Source organism: Lissotriton vulgaris, chromosome 10 (genome assembly GCF_964263255.1).
Source record: "Lissotriton vulgaris chromosome 10, aLisVul1.2, whole genome shotgun sequence".
Taxonomy (NCBI): Eukaryota; Metazoa; Chordata; class Amphibia; order Caudata; family Salamandridae; genus Lissotriton; species Lissotriton vulgaris.
In genome coordinates this window covers 1,130,011,867-1,130,026,573 of record NC_141698.1, presented here as the reverse complement: position 1 = coordinate 1,130,026,573, position 14,707 = coordinate 1,130,011,867, and the positions used below count along the sequence as shown (strand labels likewise).

The following is a 14,707-nucleotide window of genomic DNA, read 5'->3' as shown; positions in this document are numbered from 1 at the left end:
ACTCCCATAAATGTGTTGCACTGAAATGATCCATTCTACAACAAATGTCCCAAACCGATCATGAGCTGGCCCTCATTCCTGACCCTAATCAAACTCCCCCTGTACCAGTGGCTGCAGTGCACTGTCTGTACACGGCATTCACTGCAAGAACCTGCAGCTCTGTGGTTGCTTTCCAGTACAAGTGAACACACTCTAAAAGAAAATATAAAACTGTTCTTCCTCCTCGGGGAGCTAAAATGGCCATGGCGGCTTCCTGGGAGAAGATTAGAGCTCCCACGTTGTCCTATTGGCATGCGCAGCAATGGCAGGGCATAACTATGGAAAGGATGGCTGATGTTCTTTTAGAAAATTACAAAAACTTGGAATACATCTGGGGCCCACAAGTGTGGTTCCTTTCAACAGGCCTCCTGCTCTTTACTGGCCCCACTCATACAGGAGCGCTCCACCTCGTTCAAATTTAAAGTTGGAAGGAGCCTGGCGACTGCCCCCTTACTCAATACTCTATTCCAAGGTCCAACCCCTGTTACTACTTAGATGTATCCCATATATGTTGCACATTACTTCAACATCACCACTCATGTTTTCTTGTTAGGGGTTATTTGGGGGTGAGGGGAGATTATGTTGGGCAACAACGATCTTGAACTCTACAGTAGGATTGATGGTGGTACCTCACCGAGATACTCTGTACGTAACAGATCATTATGATACACTAGCACCTAAGATGTATATCCACGTATCCTAGAACAACAAAAGAGTACCAGAGGGTCTGAGAGAGAGAGTGTGTGGGTTTGTAGTGTACAAAAATTAAACAGATAACAAAAGACCCCTATACCAACCTATAAACAGTGGTATTCAATGACATCCTAGTAGATGGTCAGAGATACCCATCAGTCACCACTCGGAACCGCCCTTCATCATCTGGGATTCTTCAAAAAACATCCACATAGATGTGTTCTTTTTGAGCAGAATGAGACCGAGATGTTAGATAGATCTCTTCTACTGAAAAAACAGTAGTACGATATACCACTTCTCGAGACCAGTAAGTGGTAGAGTGTGGTGTGACTGAGGGAGTGCAGTGCAAGAAAAATAGTGTGTGAAAAAATAAGATAGAAAAATGTCTCTAAAATTGGATGAGGGAGTATAGAACAGAATTTATTCGGGTGATACTCACTCCACCAATATTAAAAATTTGTTTAGACAGTTTAAGAAATGCGCTGTCTAGAGGTGGAACCAGGTAGACATGTTTCAGCAAATTGTGGACAAAGGTGTCCTTGCTTTCTTCAGGACCTTACAACAAATGAATGCTACTGCATATATAAAAAAGAAATAAGTGACAACTAAGAAACAAAATTCACAGACAAGTACTGAGGTCACCTGCAGTCTCTAGGTGAAGAGTCTTGTCTTGTTTCTTACAGCTATGTCGTTCACTAAAAGAAGGGGTTAGAACAAACAGGGTCAGATGTCAGAAAGACTGACTTTGCACACACAAACACACAAGATCGCTAGGTCTAATATATATATAGACCTTAGGCTAAGTCCGACTATCAGTGCTGGCCTCGGACACTCATATACTTAGTGTAATCAATTTACCATGTCGGGATATAAAAATGATATGCCCCAATGAAGGAGAGGACATCTTACCATAGCTTGTAAGAAGTGAAGACCTCACCCCACCTGGCAGCGGCTCAGGAGAAGAGTGAAGCACCGCTCTAGAAGACAAGTAAACAAACACGAAAACATGTCTCTCCTCCGTGTACAGATAACCACACCAAGAAAGTTCCCTCGATAAACTAGAATCGTATCGAGAATTTAAAACGATTTTCAAACTAAAGATACGATAAAGTCAGGCTTGCATTATTCATCTCTGCGTTGGTATTAGGAGTTACTTGAACCAGTTATTTACAGCTTTGACATTGACAGATACCAACAGATAAGGCTCGTATTTCCGTCCCACATTGCACGACAGAATTTAGCCTACAGAACTAAAATAGAAGTCCCACAATTTGACACATAAGGCCGTAGCAGGCTTACCTATCCGTCGGTACTTCGAAGCCGGCGTCTGAACCGACTGGGGAGGCACCGGAGGATCGTATCACCTCTCGTTTTAAGGTCACTTCTGATTGGAAGCCAGTATGACTTGATCATTAATGGCGGCCAATCATTGGCTCTGTAATGAGCGCAAATGTTAGAACGCTCGTCATTGGTAAAACTTCCGCTGCCTTAGTAACCAACATTTGCTTACATTTTGCCTGTCCGTTCGCCATGAATTAATCCAAGCCGCTGTAACAGGCAAGTATTGCTAGTCTGGAAAAGTCGTGTGCATGAAAGCCGTGGGGCCTGAGAGTCTCCTCGAGAGCTTAGCCAAGGTTATCATTAACGCTGTAGCCTTGGCTGCAATCGCAGTGCTCTGTTTGGTGAAACTGCCCCTGGAGTATTTGTACGATTTGCCGATTGAGATGCTTACTTTGTTTATTGTCCAGCCTCCGCCGCTGTAGAGTTTTTTGCTAAACGGAACAACCATAGTTTTTTTCATGTTAATTTCTAACTGGTTGTTAACCGTGTATTGCATTAAGGCGTCCAGGAGTCTCTGTAGCCCCACTCTAGTGAGACTGAACAGTGCCAAGTCGTCGGCATATAAGAGATTGCATAATGCCGTGCCTCCTACTTTTGGTGGATGGCTGATTACTTTCTCCAGAGAGCTTGATAGGTCCGCAGTGAATAGATTGAAGAGAAGGGGAGCCAGCACGCATCCCTGTTTGACACCACGAAAGGTCCAGATTTTCCGGGAGAGATGCACGCCAGACCCTAACTTCACTCGAACCCATGTGTTGGAATACAGCAAGATGATGGGATTTAGGATGTTATCTGGGATTCCCCACTGCTTCAGTTTTTGCCACAGAGCAGCCCTAGGCACCCTGTCAAATGCTGCTTTGAAATCGACAAAGCAGCAAAAAAATCGACCTGGAATTTGTAAGGGCTTTGTCAATGATGGTGGAGACTGCCAATAAATTTGTCATTGTTCCTGATTTGGCAACGAACCCTGTCTGATTTAAAGGAATCAGATTTTTGTCCTTTGCCCATTGTCTGAGATCCTCCAAAATGAGGCCTGCAAAGTGCTTTGCCTCTATATCCAACAAGGCAATTAATCTGTAGTTGTTTGGGTTGCCTCGTGCTCCGGCTTTGAAGATAGGATGGATAATAGCACCTCTCCAAGAGTCCGGAATGGTTTGGTGGCTCAGGGTGTAGTTAAAGAGATTTGATAGCACCTTGGACCAGAAAGGGGCGTGGGATTTGAATAGTCTCTGCGGCAGGCCATTCGGGCCTGGTGCTCCGTCTTGTCTCCCTTTCATCAGTGCTTTGGCTACTCTTTCTTCAGACAATTCCTCGAATGAGGAAGGCCCCTGCGTTTGATTGGGTGAAAGGTTCAATGTTATGCCCGTGCCAATGTCAGAGGCCCATGTTAATCCAGGGCGGTTAGGGTTATCTTGTGCCTGGAAATGCTCTGTTAAGTATGATATCCAGTCTTCTTCCTGGATATTCGCTGATCCAAAGGATGTTGAATTTCGATCGATGTTGTTGACAAGTGACCAAAATGTCTTTGAGTTCTGTTGTTTGCTTTCCCATACCAGTTTAACCCAGAATCGAGATTCCTGGTCCTTTCTCTCTTGGGTAACTGCCTTCCTAAGTGCCTTTTGGGCTTGACGGTATGTATCAAGGAAGCTGCTGTTCTCTGGGGATTTTAAAAGCGACCTCAGTGCATTGTTTCTTGTTCTTTTTAATGTTTTTATCATGAGGAGTGCTATTGCTCCTACTGGTGGTGTGCGGTTTGGGCCCTGCCTTGTCGCTGGATACATTCTGATCAAATGTGCGCATAACTGCGACCATGTAGCTGTTGGGGAGGCCATTTGGTCTAGAGCACACATGATAAAATCCTTACTTGTTTTTAGGATACACTGACAGTTGGACTCACTCCATTTCAGGCGTTTTAGGTTATCGGAATGTATTCCTTTATATGTAGATGGTGCCTTTTTATGGAGAGCTAAATTTGTGGCAAAAGAAACGACCAATGGCCTATGGTCGCTTTCGAGCCTTGGCAGAACGGAGAAGCTAGCCAAATTGGACAGGAATTCCGAATTACAAATAGTAAAGTCCAAGTAGGATTTTGTTCTTCCATTTGACCAAGTCCAGTTTGGGGGGGAATCGCTTGCTGATCTTCCATTCACCACCAGATACCCTGCGTTGTAAAGTCTCAAAACGGTGACCTCGCCTAATATATTGAAAGCTTGCGTGGGGGGTTTGGATTGGGGAACAGGCTCAATAATGCTGGTCAGGTTGGGTCCTTCTGAGTCTGCTATGTTCCCCTGGAAAAGGTTCGTATTAAAGTCCCTTGTGATGATGCAGTCCGAGTTGGGATATTCTGTGGCTATATCGTTCATTGTTTCACAGAATCTGGCCAGGTGGTCTTTTTTTGTGTGGGTGTTAGGATTAATATACACATTTATAAGTAAGAGCAATCGCTGTCTGCTCCGTATATTAATTTTGACCCCCAGTAGCCAGTCTTCTTTCAAGTTAAGTTGACTGAATTCACCTTTTAGGTTATTGGATATGTATGTGGAGAGCCCGCCTTTAGGGTGGCCGCAGCGGCTATCCCTCAAAGCCTGTTTCCGATATTCAATGAATCCTTCAATGGGGCGGCCCTCAAGTTCCCATGTTTCCTGCAGAGCAATTGCCACATGTTCTCCCAGGAAAGACAGTGTCTTCATTTGAAAGTTTTTGGTGTAGGCCGCTGATGTTCCATGAGCACAGTGAGAAAAGTGGCTCCCCCTTGCTGCTGACCACACTGTGCTGTTGTATCCCTGGCGGAGGGAGTGATTTTAATGAATTGTATGTTTTTGCTGGTGGACCTGTCACATATGGTCAGTTTCTGATTTTTGCGGCCAATACTGCTGGCAGCCATCCTCAGGCATGGTCAGGTTCATTGTTTCTCACCGCTGTTTCAGGGCATTTAAGTTCTATATCCGGCCCTGAGGCATTTTTTAGAACAGAGAACGGCCTCCCATGCTCCGTATTTTTGGTGAAGGCCGGCTTGTTGGGTGTAGCTGCTCCTGATAACAGTGTGATTGGATACCCTGGCGTTGAATAGGGGTGCACTCTAATCCCCCAATTCCACAGTGTGGCCTTGTGTTCGAGAAAGGCTCCAGCCCTGCCTGCCTGCGTGACAGTTACAACAGTGTCTTCAGAGGGTTGGTTTCCCCGTGGGGGAAGAAATTCAATTGATTCGATGTTATTCGTGTCCAGACCCACTATCCCCGGTATGCCTTCCGCTAATTTCAGCAGATTTGATCTGTTGAGAATATCGTGCCGCCCCTTAAATTTGTACTCAGGGGCTAATAGAATCCGATGACACGATTGGTTGTCGCTTCGCGGGTCTGGTGCAATTGTGAGTTTGGGGATCAGTTTTTCGATTATTGCTTCAGATCTGTTTTTATGTAGCTTCTGTGGTGGTTGGAGGGGAGCCTGTTTTTATTGTGGAGTGTGACTGATCCGAGCAGCTATTTAATTGCAAATGGTTTTGGTAAAGCTCAATTTTGACGTTATTTTTTCGTTCCCAGAAAGGGGGAGATCCATTAAAAGCCGAGGTTTTCCGGCCGCTGTCTCTTGTCCAGTGTTGCTTGACCTGACTGGGCTCACCCTTATACTTGTTGCAGGATCACTACCCTCTATTTTCGTTGCCAAGGCAATTGTTGATGTTCTTAGGCTCTGAGGGCTCCTCGCCAGTTCTTGAGTTGGTAAGTCCACAGTTGGTTCATTCAAGATTGTTGTTGGGTTTGTTGTTGGTACCACTGCGCTGGGCTCTATGGAGGATTTTTTATTTTAGGCTATCGAAAAAATGGGGAAAAAATTCTGATGGGCCAAGTTGGGATTAGCCCTGAGTTTGTTCCTCGCTTTGCGTTGACGTTTGCGCTCTCTTTTACTGCAAGGAGGAATAGGCCTGGGAGAGGCCAGGGCTGATGGAGCGGGCGAAGAAACAAGACTATTAATTAGTCTGTCCTCAGATTTGGCATGCTGGTTTGTAGGCACGGGTAATGATGGGAGCGTGCAGATTCCATCCGTCGGGGTCGGTTTTGTTGGAGCACTGTTGGGATGACCGTTCACCGATGGAAGGCAGTTGATTGATCCTGTGATATCCGTTTCTTCTTCCTTTGTTTTTGTATTTTTATTTCCACAGTCCTCCAGTGGTTTGTCCTGTTCTTGATGTTTAGTGGGTTGCAGTATGGCTGACACGTATCCCCCCCTCAACTGCTTTACTTCCCTGATAACTGTGGAGAGGCAATCTGGGAGCAGGGAGAGGGAGTCAATGATTGGAGAGCAGCAGCACGTTGGTTGAACAAAGTTTGCAGATGCTTGCGCTCTTAGGATTAACAAGTTCAATTGATCTAGTTTGCTGTCGATCCCTGACGTAAAGAGTGCCAAGGTGTTTAGTAAATCAACTTGCACCTCTAGTTTTATTGAATGATAGTTGAGTGCGGTCACGATTTGTTGGAGGGTCTGCAGTAGATGAGGCCAAACACTGGTCGTAGTGTCCCCTTCTGTGTTAGGTTTGTCATCCGGAGTGAGACTCGGGCTTGGGGGATTTGAGGTGGTTTTAAAGAAAAGGGACATATTCGACATGGATTGGTCGTTTGGTGCCATCTGCGCTAATTGACTTTGACAGAGTCCTTATTTGGCCAAGAGGCGGAGATAGCTTGTGTAAAGGACTTGAGTCTGTTGATGCTGTTAATGTTTTTATTGTTGGTGAGGTTAGCGAGTTTAGAGGTGGGCAACTACCAATGGATTGCGGTGGCCCGGCTTGCCCATGGATTTGGGCCGTCGTCGTTTGCTGTGGGAAGCCCATAAGTGGCTTAATCGGGAAAAGTGTACGTTGTAGCGGCAGAGGGGGGGCCTCCATTGAACACATGATATCTTCCAGCTGTGATTGCGGTTGAGGGGCAACCCCGTTGTCGTCTGCCAGAAGGGTGGAGGGCTTCTCCGGATTGAGTGGCCTTGTTTGGGTGTTTTCCCTGTTTTGGTTAATGCAGGTAGACCCAAAAATAAAAACCTCTGACGGTTCTTTTGCTGGCATTGTGTTGAATACCTAATTTTGCGGTGGTACTTTAAGATCAAACCCTAAGTGGTCAGAGGTTGTAGAGGTGGTTGCCTTCGAGGCTTGCGGGAGCTTCTCTAATAATTGTATTGGTTCTGCTGTTTTGATGGGGTCTTCCTAAAGTAATCCCGTAGGGTTAGGCTTATGAATTTCAGAGGTTTTGGAGTATGCTTAGCGTGGCCCTGAACCCCGGCTGCATCTGGTTGCTTGGGCTTCCTTCGCTTGGGTGCAGTGTACTTTCTTTCTTTTCCGGATCTCATTGCTCCAGAAAGGTCTTGGCTTGGGCTCTTTTTCACCACTGGGTCAGTTAGTGTGTTCTTCGTATCCCAGGTTCCCTTACAGACAGCTGTCCCAGCTGGTCGATTCAGGCCAAGCCTCTGCCTCCCGTGTGTCCCACTGTGTCGCTTTGTCACGTCGGCGTTTCAATCTGGGAGCTCTGGACTCCTCGTTGCGCTCGACTGCTGGCGGGTCCTGCCACACTAGAGTGCGCTGGAAAGCGATTTGTGACTCCCGCCAAACTGTGGGTCCGCTCACGGCTCTCCTCCGTGCTGTGGGTCAGCTCGCGGCTCTCTGCAGTGCTCAGGCGTGCCCGGTGTTCTATGGGGCAAGTTGCAGCTCTCCGCCACACTGTAGGGCAGATTGCGGCTCTCCGCCGTGCTGTGGGGCGACTCGCGGCTCTCCGCGGCTCTCTGCCACGCTCAAATGCGCCCAGGGGGTTTGCTGCGTTGAACAATAATTCGCGGCTCCTTTGAAGGGAATGGTAAATCCTGATCCGGCGCGGAGCACATGGAGCTCACTGGAGGGCACTCCACCTCCAACAGCTGCGGCGCTGGCTTCTGACGTTTTGGTCTGTGGGAGTAGCGAGTGGAGGTGGGTACGGTGGAGGTAGGGGTGGATGTCCCAGCCGCTAGTGCCAGCGCTCGCGGCCCGGGCAGCCCTCTCGCTGCCCCCCCCCTCACCACTCACCGAGGCACAGCTGCTCCCTCCTCGCGGCTCTTCACAGGCGGCAGCTCGCTCCGCTGTCTCCTCGCGGCTCGTCCCACTACCGTCGCCGCCGCTTGCCGCTGTTAAACTGTGCCTTCGCGGGGGAGGGAGGGAGGAGAAGGCTGTGTCCACCGCGGCCCCCGCAATTCGTGGCTTCGTAGTACCTTGATGGCGAAGTACGCTCCTCTCTCCTCTCCTCTCACCTCGGACACCTCGGCTCAGACTCGTCTCAACAGAGGCACATGTTCAGACGGAGGTAATGCCGAAATGTGTTTCACAGATGGAAGTTCATGCGGGGATAGTTGGGGATAGTTCTGTAGGCTAAATTCTGTTGTGCAATGTGGGACCGAAATACGAGCCTTATCTGTTGGTATCTGTCAATGTCAAAGCTGTAAATAACTGGTTCAAGTAACTCCTAATACCAACGCAGAGATGAATAATGCGAGCCTGACTTTATCGTATCTTTAGTTTGTAAATCGTTTTAAATTCTTGATATCATTCTAGTTTATCGAGGGAACTCTCTTGGTGTGGGTATCTGTACACGGAGGAGAGACATGTTTTCGTGTTTGTTTACTTGCCTTCTAGAGCAGTGCTTCACTCTTCTCCTGAGCCGGTGCCAGGTGGGGTGAGGTCTTCACTTCTTACAAGCTATGGTAAGATGTCCTCTCCTTCATAGGGGCATATAGTTTTTAGCACCCAGCTCCCTGCGTAGCGCTCCGCATTTGCGTAGCCATTTAATCTCTTTCACTCATTTCCTACGAGCATCGCGCTGCTGGCTGCCGATTACCATTTCTGGGCTCAAGCATCGCGTTTGTTGACATATGTGATTAGCGCTGCTGCTGGAATCCTCGTTGGTGTTTATTTACTTGTTGCCTGACCTCCCATAGCGTCCTGCTGTTGCATTTGTGCCCTCCATTTTGTTGTGCCTGCAGACCGTCCCTCCCACTTCGCTAACGCCTCCCAGCTACCCCTCCCACCCACGAAGCACTAGGACCGACTCGGCTGAAGAGCCCCTGTGACCAGCTGCACTACACGTGAAGCGGTTGCTCCTGCACACCTCCTACAAGCGCCTCAGTGGTATCGTTATTGCTGCTTTGCCTCTGACTTTTATTAACTATTTGACCTCCCCATTCCGATTTAGCACCCAGCTCCCTGCGTAGCGCTCCGCATTTGCGTAGCCATTTAATCTCTTTCACTCATTTCCTACGAGCATCGCGCTGCTGGCTGCCGATTACCATTTCTGGGCTCAAGCATCGCGTTTGTTGACATATGTGATTAGCGCTGCTGCTGGAATCCTCGTTGGTGTTTATTTACTTGTTGCCTGACCTCCCATAGCGTCCTGCTGTTGCATTTGTGCCCTCCATTTTGTTGTGCCTGCAGACCGTCCCTCCCACTTCGCTAACGCCTCCCAGCTACCCCTCCCACGCTCCGCCCCCTCCACCATCCATTTATGGCCAATGCCCCCACGCGCTTCGGACACGCCGAAGGTGCGCCAAAGGTAAGCCCGTCTACGCCCGTCCGCGCCTGGACCGCGCCCAGCGCCAGACCCCATGCCCCTCGCGCTCCCCAGCCCCCCCGCATTACCTATGATGCCGCCTCCCTCCTAGCCCTCAACCCCGGCCGCGCCCCCAACTGCGTCCAAGCCGCTCCTGGACACACCCATGGACCTTTCTCCTGCTACTCCTGCAGATTCAGCGGCACCGACAACATCTCCGCCACGACCACACCACGGGCTCTAGAACCCAACCACCTACAATGCATCCTTCTCAACACCCGATCTGTCCACAGGCACGCCATTGACCTATGGAATCTACTAGACACCATTTCTCCAGACATCGCCTTCCTTACAGAAACATGGATGAATGCTTCTTCCGCACCAGACATCACCATTGCCATCCCTGAAGACTACAAAATCACCCGCAAAGACCGTACCAGCCACACAGGAGGAGGAATCGCTATCGTCCATAAGAAATCTATCCGCATCTCAACCAGCTCTGACGCCAACCTCGCCAACTCCGAACACCTTCATTTCCAGATCCACATCGACCCCAAGACCACACTCAGAGGCACCCTCCTCTACAGACCACCAGGACCCCGCGCAAAATTCAGTGAAGACATCGCGGACTTCGTCACTCCACACGCACTCCCCTCCAAAGACTACATCCTTCTGGGAGACCTCAACTTTCACCTTGAAAAGATCAACGACCGCAACACCACCACCCTCTTGGACAACCTCGCCAACCTAGGACTTAAACAACTAGTCACTTCCCCTACCCACATCGCAGGTCACACACTCGACCCCATCTTCACATCCAGCAATCATGTCTCCTTCAGCCACACTACGGATCTCCTCTGGATCGACCACAGCTGCGTCCACTTCACCTACAACAAACCGATACCCATCAACCACTCTCAACCTATCCTGCAAAGAAACTGGAAAAAAATCACCACGGACCAAATCTCCGCATCGCTCCTTCGAAACTCCCCAGCCATCTCTTCTAACGCCAACGAAGCCGCCGCCAACCTCACCCTATGGTTATCCAACACCGCCGACACCTTAGCTCCACTGAAAAAACGCCAAAGCAAACCTGGCATCAAGAAGGCCTCATGGTTCAACGACGATCTCAAGAAGTCCAAGAAACTCTGCCGCTCCCTCGAAAAGGCCTGTAAAAAAGACCCAACCACCAGCACCAAGGACGCCTTCAAAAGCGCCACCCGCACTCACCACCAACTGATCCGAAAAGCCAAGAAAACAGCATTCAAGGATCGACTTGACAACAACGCCCACAACAGCAAGGAACTTTTCAACATCGTCAAAGAATTTTCCAATCCCTCAGCCAACTCCAACGACATCACCCCCTCTCAAACCCTCTGCGACTCCCTAGCCTCTTTTTTCCACAACAAGATTGCAGACATCCACAACAGCTTTGACAACCAACCCGGAAACCAACCCACCCTACCATCTGCCGACCCTCTTCCCCCCGCGAACACCCTTAACGCTTGGAACCCAATCTCCACTGAGGACACCATCCGCCTGATGAACTCCATCCACTCAGGATCTCCCACAGACCCATGCCCTCACCACATCTTCAACAAAGCAGACTCCGTCATAGCACCGCACCTCCGAAACGTCATCAACTGCTCCTTCAACTCCGCTACCTTCCCTGAAGACTGGAAACACGCTGAACTCACCGCCCTTCTGAAAAAACCAACAGCGGACCCCACCGAACTCAAAAATTACCGCCCCATCTCGCTTCTTCCATTCCCGGCCAAAGTCATCGAGAAAGCCGTCAACAACCAGCTCGCCGCCTTCCTCGAAGCCAACAAATCCCTCGACCCCTCACAATCTGGCTTCCGAGCAAAACACAGCACTGAGACCGCCCTCATCGCAGCAACAGACGACATTCGAACTCTACTGGACAATGGAGACACAGTCGCCCTCATCCTCCTCGACCTCTCGGCAGCTTTCGATACAGTCTGCCACAGCACCCTTCTTCAACGCCTCAATAACATCGGAATTCAAGGAAAAGCACTTGAATGGATCACCTCGTTCCTCACCGGAAGAACCCAGAGAGTCCGCCTCCCTCCATTCAAGTCCGAGGCCTCTGAAGTCATTTGCGGCGTACCCCAAGGATCCTCACTCAGTCCCACCCTCTTCAACGTATACATGAGCCCCCTCGCGGCCATCGCACGCCAACACAACCTTAACATCATCTCTTACGCGGACGACACCCAACTGATCCTTTCTCTCACCAATGACCCCAGCACCGCCAAAACTAACCTACACGAAGGAATGAAAGAAGTTGCTGAATGGATGAAAAAAAGCTGTCTGAAACTGAACTCAGACAAAACAGAAGTCCTCATCTTAGGTACATCCCCCTCTGCATGGGACGACACTTGGTGGCCGGAAGCCCTTGGAAAAGCACCCATCCCGACAGACCACGCACGGAACCTTGGCGTCATCCTGGATTCTTCACTCTCAATGAACAGACAAGTCAGCGCCGTATCCTCTTCCTGCTTCAACATTCTTCGCATGCTCAGAAAAACATTTCGCTGGATCCCCTCCGAAACAAGGAAAACAGTCACCCACGCTCTGGTCACGAGCTGACTGGACTACGGAAACACCCTCTACGCAGGCACCACCGCTAAACTCCAGAAGAAACTCCAACGAATCCAAAACGCCTCAGCCAGGCTCATATTAGACATCCCACGCAACGAACACATCACTGGTCACCTTAAAGACCTCCACTGGCTACCCGTCAATAAGAGGATCACTTTCCGTCTGCTTACCCACGCACACAAATCACTCTACGACATCGGACCAGATTGCCTCAACTCTCGACTGTCCTTCTACACCCCTTCCCGCCAACTACGTTCTTCCGGCCAAGCCCTCGCCACGGTACCTCGCATTAACAAGACCACCATGGGAGGCAGATCCTTTTCATACCTGGCTGCTAAGACATGGAACTCACTCCCCGCTCACCTTCGCCTCACCCAGAACCACCTAGCGTTCAGAAAGCAGGTTAAAACGTGGATATTTGACAAATAATCCTCCTCCCCTCCTAAGCGCCTTGAAACCCTCTGGGTATGTAGTGCGCTATACAAATTTTATGACTTGACTTGACTATATTAGACCTAGCGATCTTGTGTGTTTGTGTGTGCAAAGTCAATCTTTCTGACATCTGGCCCTGTTTGTTCTAACCCCTTCTTTTAGTGAACGACATAGCTGTAAGAAACAAGACAAGACTCTTCACCTAGAGACTGCAGGTGACCTCAGTACTTGTCTGTGAATTTTGTTTCTTAGTTGTCACTTATTATTTCTTTTTTATATATGCAGTAGCATTCATTTGTTGTAAGGTCCTGAAGAAAGCAAGGACACCTTTTTCCACAATTTGCTGAAACATGTCGACCTGGTTCCACCTCTAGACAGCGCATTTCTTAAACTGTCTAAACAAATTTTTAATATTGGTGGAGTGAGTATCACCCGAATACATTCTGTTCTATACTCCCTCATCAAATTTTAGACACATTTTTCTATCTTATTTTTTCACACACTATTTTTCTTGCACTGCACTCCCTCAGTCACACCGCACTCTACCACTTACTGGTCTCGAGAAGTGGTATACCATACTACTGTTTTTTCAGTAGAAGAGATCTATCTAACATCTCTGCCTCCTTCTGCTCGAAAAGAACACATCTATGTGGATGGTTTTTGAAGAATCCCAGATGATGAAGGGCGGTTCCGAGTGGTGACTGATGGGTATCTCTGACCATCTACTAGGATGTCATTGAAAACCACTGTTTATAGGTTGGTATAGGGGTCTTTTGTTGTCCGTTTGTTTTTCGCACATTACAAACCCACACACTCTCTCTCTCAGACCCTCTGGTACTCTTTTGTTGTTCTATATCTTTGGGGCTGTTCCCAGAGTTTGGTCTCTAAATATTCCCCCGGGTCCTACCCTACCGTTTTGTTGTTGTATCCACGTATCCTATACTTGTATCACTGTCAAAGTATGGATATTTGCCTCATAAAATTCAATAAAGAAAGTTTGAGAGAAAAGTTTTTTTTAACTGTTACTAAAATCATGATAGTGCCATTGCTACTCCTACAATCTTCAATGTTTTAGCCTGGCAGGTAGTCAGTTGGATTCACCGTGGAGGAAAACTTAACCAATAAAAGAGATTAGCCCAAAAAACATGTAACATGGCTCTTCTGCTTAACACATTAACTTTCTACTTTTACACAAACCAATAAGTTACTAGCTAAACGATACTGCTCAAGTGCACAGAGTGATTTCTGTAGTATAACCAGAGTCTGGTCACACAAAAATGTATTGTGTTTGTACATCAAGTAATTAATGAGAAATAGTCAGACTGAATGAGAATGTTCGGTTATTTTTTTTATGGGGGTTTATATAGCGCAAATCCGACCCAAAGGTATCAGAGCACTTTACGTGACCACAAGTTGCGTGGCAGAGGAACACATCTATTGTTTTTTGTTAGCAAAGGGAGATTAAAGGATTTGCCCAGAATCAGAGGATGTTGAGCGTCCCTGCGGGGACTGGAACTCGGTTCCCCAGCTTCACGGTTGACCGCTCTAGCTGTTAGGCCACATTCTCTCCCTGAAGTTCTCCTTCAAGATTGAAAATCAATTTAAAAAAATTATGGAACCAAGAATTACATACTTTAAGGGAGGTTTTAATGTGTTTTTAGATTATATGCTGGAAAGCTGCTCAAAATATCGGACAAAGAAAATATATATGTATTAATGCCCTAAAATTCAACTATGAAAGCTTAGTCATTCAGATTCCTTGAATTTAACACATTTTCCTTTCTTTAGCTCCATTTACCCTCGGATAAGAGATCTGCTCTACCTGCCATTACATCAGTCCAACAGTCAAAGAGTATCATGTCCAAAAGAGAATGAATCAAGCATCTATACCGAGGTGATCATCCGCAGCAACAACCCTGCTTCCTACATTCTCAACTAGCTTTCTTCAACAAATGTCAACAGGAAACCCAAGAACGGCAGCCCATGTGACCAGCATCAGCAGGAAAGGAGACCCAGCAAAGAGACAC

The 14,707-nt window shown here is 48.0% G+C and overlaps 1 protein-coding gene across 2 annotated transcripts in view; it reads right to left on the bottom strand.

The window, feature by feature from the left end:
• The window catches only part of LOC147689446 (SLAIN motif-containing protein-like), a 274,817-nt gene that overhangs the window by 239,392 nt on the left and 20,718 nt on the right, over nucleotides 1–14,707 (bottom strand). The window lies entirely within an intron of this gene.